The 10,324-nt window shown below is 27.5% G+C and overlaps 1 pseudogene; it reads right to left on the bottom strand.

Moving 5' to 3' along the window:
• Positions 1–3,708: 3,708 nt before the first annotated feature.
• On the bottom strand, positions 3,709–7,226 carry LOC110639372 (beta-glucosidase 13-like; annotated as a pseudogene).
• Positions 7,227–10,324: the final 3,098 nt, after the last annotated feature.

The raw sequence follows: 10,324 nt of genomic DNA, 5'->3' as shown, positions 1-10,324 counted from the left end.
AATACTGTTTATAAAAATAAATCTTTAAAAAAAAAAAAAAGAATTGACAATATTTCGATATATTTTCCTTTCTTTTCAAGCTAGCTCTTGAGTCGATGCATGATTGCATTCTTCACAAGCCAAATCCATGTGAATTGTGAACATTCAAAAGAAAATTGTTGAGTAAGTGGTAAGAAAAATATCAGATATATAGCTCTTGAGTCGATGCATATACATAAATATTGCACTCTTCAAGCCAAATCCATGTGAAAATTCAGAAAATAAATAATTGTAGAGTAAGTGGCAAGCAATTAAACCCAAATAGCACTTCAATCAATGTCATATATATATACAATGTTGATCATGATTTACATTTTTTGATAAAATTATTTCTCATAAAAAGAATGTAACTTTGATGAGATTAATTTATTGAAACTTTTAAGAAAGAATATTTATTATTAGAAATTAAAATTAATAAAATTTAATTTAATAATATTAGAATTATTATCTTTAATTCTAATTAAACTTTAATTAAAATTGCCCAGTCTAACTTAATCCAATGATTAAAAGCATTCTACTTACTTAGTGTACTTAAAATCCAGTTTTCAGCGCTCCAATTTCCCACTAAAAAAACTTTAATTAAAATTTATCAATCGTCAAAACTGGAGTGCGAGATGCTTATCTACTGGTGGTAGACTGACATACGTTGTCTACTTTTTATAATCTTTTATTAATAGAGATTGATTTAATTAGTGTATCTTCAAGTAATCAATTAATTAATTATATATTATAATTTGCGTTTAATTATTTATTAGTAATTCCTGTAAACACTGTTTATAAAAATAAATCTTTAATAAAAAAAAAAAAAAAAAAAGAATCGACAATATCTTTTCGATATATTTTCCTTTCCTTTCAAGCTAAATCCATGTGAATCGTGAAAATTCAAAAGAAAATTGTTGAGTACGCAAGTGGTAAGAAAACTGTCACAGGTATAAGTCTTGAGTCCATACATGTATATAAGCCTAATCCATGTGAAAATTCAGAAAGAAAAAAAAAATAATTGTAGAGTAAGTGGTAAGAAATTAAGCCTAATAAATGTCATACTTTTATTTTAATCAAATTCCCAGTTTAATTAGCTGGACATAAAGAAGAAGTAAAGAACACTCCAAAATTATGGGCTAAATTAACTATAACAAAGATCGAAAAATAATCCTTTTAAGTGAGAAATATTAATATTTTCTGACAATGAGCTTATCGACAACGTTCTAGACACAATTCTTGATCTTTTCTTCTTTAGTTAATTTATCTTTTTGCCAGAGTTTCAAATCTTGCTAATCATCCACGTTTATACTTTTTTATAAACATATATTATTAATTAATATTTGAAGAAAAGATAATTTGAATAAGTACTCTATTACATGGAGTATATGTGATGTAAATTATATAAGAATAAAAATTCTATTAAAATTGTCATATATTTTATTTTTGATAAAAAAATAATAATATAACTTGCGTGTCTCTAAAGCCTAAAATTTTACATATTTTTATAAATTAGATTTATAATAAAAGCATACTTTAAAAAATTAGATAAAAAAATTAAATTCCACCATTGACTTTGGCGTTGCCTAAATTTTTATATAATTATTTAAAATAATCATTGAATATATAGTAAATATATTTTAATTATTAATTATGATAAAAAGAGAGCGTAAAATTCACCATAATCTATGTTATTTTACTCTTACTACATGCTCGATTCTAAGTATGAAACTGTTTAATGTGTGTGTGTCTATATATATATATATATATATATATATATATATATATATATTAAGTATATATTATATTTTTAACATGTATAATAAATTAATAATAATATATATATAAATTTATCAAACACTTAATATATATCATCAACCGTAATAAATTATCAGTTATCAATAATTGCCATCAACTGACATATTCTATTTGGATTGATTTATCATCATTGATCTAGCAAAACACTTTGAAACACAAATTTGGTTAACTACAGAGGAATGCCGCACATCCAGATCAAAAAATAAAAATTTCTAAACTTCAAGAAACCATCATTTTGTGGTTATTTAGCTACAATGTGAACCAATCAGAAGGATATAATATTAAAGACAAGAAAAGTAACACAAAGATCATAGAAAAGTTCTAAAACTTTTCAGAGCACAAGTGTAACTCAAATTGTTAAAGACGAATTAAATATCACAAGAGTAGCTCCTGCCCATGACGAATCATTTTCAATAGAAAAAAGAACTCATTTAATGATGCATGTTTAGTTCACCGATCTTAATCTCTGCAGTTCAGTGAGCAATCTTAAAGTTTCCATGCTTAATTGAAACTTTGCCCTCTTGAAGGTTTCAGTATTCTAATTCAGATGATTCTGAAGATTGCAGGTTGCAGCAATCTGAATTATATCACTATGACTATCACTAATGTAAAAAGTCCTCCTTTTCCTCTCCCAAATGCTACTCCATTAGTTACCCAGTTCAATAAATAATCCCCACAAAAATTAGCAAAGAAATGAACAAAAGGAGCTTATCAAAATAAATAAACAGAAGGTAAAACTTGGGTTGATCCATTCCGCACTTGAATTCTTTTTTTTTTTTTTTAATTTCAATGAAAAGATCCACTTTTTAACATTGCTTAACAAAAGGCAATAGCAAAAATTGAATGCTACAGATATTAGAGGAAGTTTTAATCTATCATACCTTGATTCTGGCGATTTGGTGATCTTAAATGCAAGCTATGAAATCGTTAGTTACCCAGTTCAGTAAATAATCCCTCTCAGGAATCCGCGCAAGAAAAATGACAAAAATGTTACACCGCGATTAGAAGAAGGAAATTGTAAATTACCATCAAATCCAGAGCTGAAAACCTCTGAGCTTCAGAGTTCCCAATTACAGGAAATGTTTTCTGCGATTGACAATGTCCCATATTAGATTGCGGGGGTCAGGTGGTGGTGGGAAACTCTTGACTGCCGGCGGTAGTGACAACTTCTAACGCTGGTCATGAAGGGTAGCTACCGGTGCCATGACAGAAGTCGGAGATAGGAACACAAGGAACCTTTCTGTGTTCATTTCAGCTATTAAATATATCTTATCAAAAACCGTTTTGCGAATTTTTTTATTATTTAATTAGGAGAAGTAAAGTTATTAAATTATTAAATAATAATACTTCATAAATTAACATTCAAAGTAATATTTTATTCAAAAAATAAACAAATACTCTCTTGTGGATGACTTTTTTTTTATTTAAATTTAATTTATTATAAATTTAGGATATAAAATATATAATAGTTGTTAAATTTTTTGCCTTAGAACAATGGTGCTTTTTTTGGCTGTTTCTGTCCGTGGGTGGTAGCATGGACCATCAAATATTATATGTCACAATTATATTTTATTATATAATATTTTATATTCAATGAATAAATAAATAATTATTTTCAATCAATGAAAAAGACCCACATGACACTACGTATTAAAATAAACATTTACTTAAAACACAAGTCAAAAGGATAATAGCTTTTATTTCAAAGATAGAACAGTAATACAATGAGGCATGCTTGGAATTCCAGCAAGGGAAATCGCATCACCAAAACATTTATTACAACAGAGACTAGGTCACTGGAGCTGAGCAGTAGTCCAGTGATATTATTTAACAGCAAGAAACAAAAATGCTACACAAATCGATACGGCACCTTCACATTATGTAGTATTTGCCAAGCTTCCTTGATTTACCTGAAGTAACTTGGCCGGTGGTCTTGCTTAAAGGCAGTGACTTCTTAGAGACTTCATTGTTCAGAAATTTGGTGAACCATTTAGCTGAATCCTTCTCGTATCTTGTCAAGTTGTTTTTGTAGTCTACATAGTATAAACCAAACCTTGAAGTATAACCAATATTCCATTCAAAGCTGTCCAAATATGACCATGCAAAGTAACCTCCGAGTTTAACATCGTCATTACTGCCAAAACCAACTATCATTAGAAAAATCGATTACGATTATCAAAAATCTATATATTAGTATCTTGGAGATTATACTCACTTGAGAGATTCCAATGCTTTCCACATATGCTTTTGATAATAGTCTATTCTGAATTGATCCTTAAGTGCATCCGAAATAGGTTGAGTTTCGTTATTAGCATTGTCAACCCCTAAATTTGTGTATAAAAAATTTTTAAATGATCAGACTAAAATAGAACTTTAATTCACAGGCTAGCATTCTTATCAAAGAAAAGTATTGACTACTTACCATTCTCAGTAATGTAAATTACAAGATCATCGTATTTGTTTTTGGTATAGTTTAAAAGACTTCGGATACCTTTTGGAAAAATGTAAAACCAGGGTGAGTAAGCTTGCAAATTTTAATTTTTATGTTAGAGATATCAATCATAAATGTATAATTCTCTCTTTCTTGTATTTTTACCAATTTATTTCCTTGTATGCTAACCTGTGGACCAATGAGATTACCATCATAATCAAAAGCTGCATAAAAAGACCATATATGTTATTAATTAACTTTTAAAAAAACAATAAATTTTCAATAAATATATAAAAGTTTACACACACATTTGCACATGAACATGACTATCAGTTTTGTGTCTGATATATTCTGGATCAACTGTATAATTGGGTTTTGCATAATATGAAGTGTAATATTGTAAGCCAATAAAATCATATGATTTTTTGAGCATCACTTTCTGTTTCATTAAATGTGAGCAATCTATCTCCAATTAAATTTTAAACTCTTTTTGGGTAATGACCATTGGTTAGAGGCTCCATCCACCTGAAAAAATATATATATATATAAAATATATATATATATATATATATATATATGTATATTATTAAATACTTGTGCACGTAATAAAGACTCAGTTGCAACGTAATTTGGAAAAAAAAAAAAAAAACTTACAACCCAAACATGAAATCAAGAGCTGTTTCGGATGCTTCTATGTCAATTGCTCTATTGGAGAGAGGTTCAAACCAAAAGGTAAAAAGTGTTATCCCGATCTTTTCATCTTCGTTTTTCTGCACAGTCAATATAACTCAAATATACAAACATTTATACTTGAAAAAAAATGAAGTAATAAATTATACACACATAGATATCTTGTACTTTTCTCGATATACTTGTACAGCTGCAGCATGAGAAAGGAGCATATGATGTGCAACTACGTAAGGTTCAGTGGCTGAGTTTCCAGCAAGACATAGAGGATTCACCCAAGCCGAGCATCTACCAAGGGCAAAAACTCCATCATCATAGGCAAATCCACTAAGAGCCCATGGTTCATTGAAAGTCATCCAATATTTCACACGGTCACCAAATTCATCAAAGAGAAGATCCGCATAATCACGATAATCATCCCTATATTTTATACAACCATTTAATAAGATATTTTATTAGTTAGATGAAAATATTATTGTTGAAAGAAATTTTGACCTTCTAATATTTTGAAAATCTAATATGAAGTTGTATTCTTACACAATATTAGGGCTTAAAAAGCCACCATATTTGTACTCTAAGGCTTGAGGAGTATCCCAATGAAAAATTGTAACAAAAGGTCTTAGGTCTGCATTTTGCAACAAAATAAGTTAGCTATTTGGTGTATTTTCTAACTTCACGAAGGAATTAGCTAGAAGATAAAGTTCCTTCATTATTTTTGAAAAAATAATAAAGGAATTAGATGACAATATTGTTAGCTACTTGATTAGTTTCCCTTGTTCAAATTTTCCAATAATAAAAGTTTAATGTTTTGTGGTTTTAACATGGTAAAAAGAAAAAGAAAAAAAAAAGCCTACAATTTTACTGTTTTGAATATGTTTTCTAAATATCAAAGATGGAAAAGTTCTAATCGTTAGATTGATTTTTTCTTAAAAGAAAGAAAGATAATTATCACCATTTTTTATAATTTCATCGATAACGCTATTGTAAAAGTCAATCCCTTGCTGGTTCACTCCTTCACGTCTCCTTCCACCTGAATATTCAAAATTTAAAAAGGAAAAATAAAAATTATTAATATATAATGTTGAAAAAATTGAAGCCAACACATTTTTAAAAGTTTAAAACATTGATTAGGTACTTACTAGGTATAACTCTAGGCCATGAAATGGAGAATCTGAAAGCATCAAAACCCATGTTTTTCACATTTTTTATATCTTCCTGTAACCTCAATTCATAAATCTTGTTAAATTTTATTATTGACAGTAAACAAGGACTTTGTAGGAAAAGAAAAAGATTTAAAAAAAAAAGTTTTGACTATTATACTCGGAAGTGATGGTAGAAATCAACTGCAACATCTCCATTGCTGTGATCTAATATCCTCTCTGCAATCAAAAAGATTATATAGAAATAAGTAACATTTTGCATATATGTGGAAAATTAGAAGATGTTTCGAGTGCAGTAAAAAAATAATGCACTTCATATTCACAAAATTTCAATTATTTCTTAGAATATGGACCATTAGTCCTATAGGCATGTGAGAGAAGGAGCATCTGTTTCATGAGCACTCAATAATTTCATTCCTTCTCTTTATATATAAGGATTTTAGAGATTAAATAATTTACTCATATACACACAAAGATACTGGAGTCTCATGCGTAAATGTGTCCCAGACACTAGGTCCTCTGCCTGATATGTTTGCTGCACCTTCAATCTGAATGCCACAAAGAAGAGAAGTTAAATAATAGTTAGTGAAGAAACACTTGGAATCTTTAGTACTTTATGTTCATCCTTTAAGATTTTCTATTCTTTTCTTTTTGTTTTTATAAAGTGAGAATTTATGAAGAAAAATTATGAAAAAGTTCTTAGACATCTATCAATTAATTAATTGTTTCTCATTCCAGCTAGAAGTTTTAGTTGGAATAACCGTTTCACTGTATAATTTTTCCAAAATTAGGCAGAAAAGGCCAAGTGAAAAAACATAGAATTAGATAAAATATGAAGTTAAAAACGTGAAGATTGAAGAACTTTCATTCTAGTGAAAAAGAGATTTTGGGAGACCACAAAACTGCTACGATCCCAGAATAAAAGCTTATACCTGGTAAGCAGAAGTGGCAGTCCCAAAAATAAAGCCTTCTGGAAAATAACTACGGCTAAAATCTGCAGGGATATCATCATCATCATCATCTGCCATTGCTGGCTTAGTATGAGCTAACAAGCTCATGAAGAAGATGAGAATCCCTAACAGCAGAAGAGAGTGTTTAGTAGCCAAAGCCATAATTTATGGTATTGAGATTTCAAGTGCCCCTGTGGATTTCACTTCTTTGGCAGTGCCTCCTTTATATAGAAGTTCATGCAATGGCATGAAATTGTAAATTTGTCCACGTGATGATTTGCATGCATGGCTGCTGCTTCTAATTAATGTCTATAATAGCATTAAAATAAGCCAAAGATTCCTCGATATAAGCCAAAGTAAGGTTTCTTCGTGCCATGCAACTTTCTTACTTTACAGAAACGAATATATTTTAAAACGTAATTTGATTGAAATTTAGATGATTTTTTAGAACTAATTTTAACTTTTAGATTGATTTTTATTTCTGTCCAAATAATTAATTAATTTGTTATGTGTCAAAGCTATATAACATTCAATCAAATCAATTCCCACTATTTATTAAACAGTATAAATATATATATTTATATATATAATTTATTTTCATCCAATATCTATAAATAAATCTAGTGAAAAACATGTTTAATTTAATTGCTGTATAGCTAATAACCGTTAGTGGTTGAAGGTAAAATATTTAATATTGACGATTAATAATTTATTTTATTGTATATATAAAAGAGAGGGAGTTGAACTTGTCTCTCAAATTCAACATACATGAGATTACCAATGAATTATATACCGCTGCATTGATGACTAACAATTAAAATTTCAAAAGCTAACAACTAAAAATTTTATCTTTCAACTTTATAATTAGAATTCTGATTTTTGACTAGTTATTTCAATAGTTTTATGTTTAAAAAAGGCTTAAATAAAATTAAGAGTCTAAAAATCAAAAGTTAATACAAAAACCCAATAAAATGATCACTTAACTTTTGTCCAGACATCGATAAATGTGGGCAGACTTAACCTTTCACCTAATAATTAAACAGTAAACTTACCTTTCACCCAACTAGTGGTGTCTCAAAGCCATAAATGCTAGCAGAGTCTCATGGCATTAAAGCCAAAGCAAGATTCCATCAACTTTCTTTTAGAAATGAATTTAATATAATTGAACTTCAAACAATTTTTTAGACCTAATTTAAACTTCTAGATAAGTTTACTTTGCAAATATAATAAGTTATACCGAAAATTAAGAATGGATGAATCTATCAAATTTCAACTATTTTTATATTGTAACTCCAGGAACCATATAACTGTTGATAATTTACAAATAAGAGGTTGGACATTTTCTTGTGGCTAGATAAAACTAAATTTGTCAAACCTTTGTTGTAGTTTTCGTAAAGCTAAAATCGACTAATTAATATGTTAAAAGAAAAAATTCTACAAAATTTGTTCACTGAGTATAAGTCTATGTGTTTATTAAAAAAAAATACTTTAATTATTCATCAATTATCTTTAAGTTTTGATAGTCTTAGGATAAAATTTTTGAAACAACAATATTAGCAAGGCATAGGTAGAAGTATATAGTAAAATGAAATGAAAAAAAAAAAAAATTAGATAATGGAAGCCAACACTTAAAAATAGGTGATAAAATCGATATGGTGCAAATGAAAACCGACAGACAAAAATGAAGTTATGAATTGTTTCTTAAAAGTTTCGGTTTTCGTAATGAGCGATAGACACAATAATGAAGCAATTATATCGTAGGAGCCAAAATCTTAAATGGCTAGGTGGTCGTATTCTTTAGATAACTCCTTTATCTAATTATCTTTTCTTTTTATTGAATATTATTGTTATTATGGAAAGGGCAACCGTAATGCATGCATGCCTTAAAAAAAGAGAGGTTAGATTCTAATGTAATGCTGATTTTGATCAATTCAATTTGGAAGATTTTTAGCTAAAACTCATTAAAAAAGTTTAGAAGGTTTGAAAATAGCACTTTTTGTCAATTAAGAGTAGTTTAGTTGATATATATATATATATATATATATATAAAGTGTGTTGAATCTTTTTATTTATCTATTTTGATATTTATTATATCTATGGTGAGAAAGAGAGTGTCACTTTCCTCAAAATAATCGATAATTATTATCTGTCATTAAATTTTTATTAAATTAAAAAATATTATATTTCTTAAAAATGTATTAATTTTTTGCTATATATTTATTATATGTTTTATTATTAATTTATTTAACTAGCTAGTATAACTAACACATAATTAATAATAGATAAGATTACTTACAAGTCATTATCTCCCCAATAAGAAATTCAAATTACTATATATAGTCTTTGATTATTAATTTATAATAAATTCTTGAAACACTGTTCATAATAATCTACAATATTTTTTTAAAAAAAAAGATGGATTGATTTTTTAATACAAATTATCTTCTGTAATCAATGTGACAAATTAAAGCTAGCTCTTGAGTCGATGCATATATTGCATTCTCCACAAGCTAAATCCATGTGAAAATTCAGAATAAAATTGTTGTGGAGTAAGTGCTAAGAAACTGTTTCATAACCCTTCAGTCGGTGGTAAAAAAATGTCATGTTGCTCTTGAGTCGATGTTCACATATTAACAATTTTCAACCATTTTTTTAAATTTTAATTTCCCCAATTATTTAACACACACACATATATAGTTTCATTTTTAATAGACTTATAAATTATTTAGTTCATAAAATAAAAAATAATTATTATTTACTTTATTTTTAATAAATAGTTTTAACCCTTAGAAATCAAATGGTGCAAAATTGGAAGCTTCTCTCCCTTAATGCTAAAAGGAACATTATTGTCCTTTCAAAATAACGATACAATATCTATAATAAAATTTATTGTTTAAATTTAAAACATCATGATAAAATTATTTTCTCATAAAAATAATGCAATTTTAATATTTAATGAAATTTTGTTTTTAATAAATAAATTGGGAATTAAATTAATTTAATTATTATATCTACAGGTAATTAATTATAGATGTAAACACTGTATAAAAAGAACCGTCAATAAAAAAAAAATAAAATAAAAAGAAAAGGATTGACAACATTTCGATATATTCTTCTTTCTTTTCATTCTAGCTCTTGAGTCAATGCAATATTGCATTCTTCACAAGCCAAATCCAGAAGAAAAATCAAAAGAAAATTGTTGAGTAAGTGGTAAAAGAACTGTCACATATATAACTCTTTGAGTGTATATATACATATAT

Source organism: Hevea brasiliensis, chromosome 14 (assembly GCF_030052815.1).
Source record: "Hevea brasiliensis isolate MT/VB/25A 57/8 chromosome 14, ASM3005281v1, whole genome shotgun sequence".
Taxonomy (NCBI): domain Eukaryota; kingdom Viridiplantae; phylum Streptophyta; class Magnoliopsida; order Malpighiales; family Euphorbiaceae; genus Hevea; species Hevea brasiliensis.
This window is presented reverse-complemented; position numbering and strand designations above follow the sequence as displayed.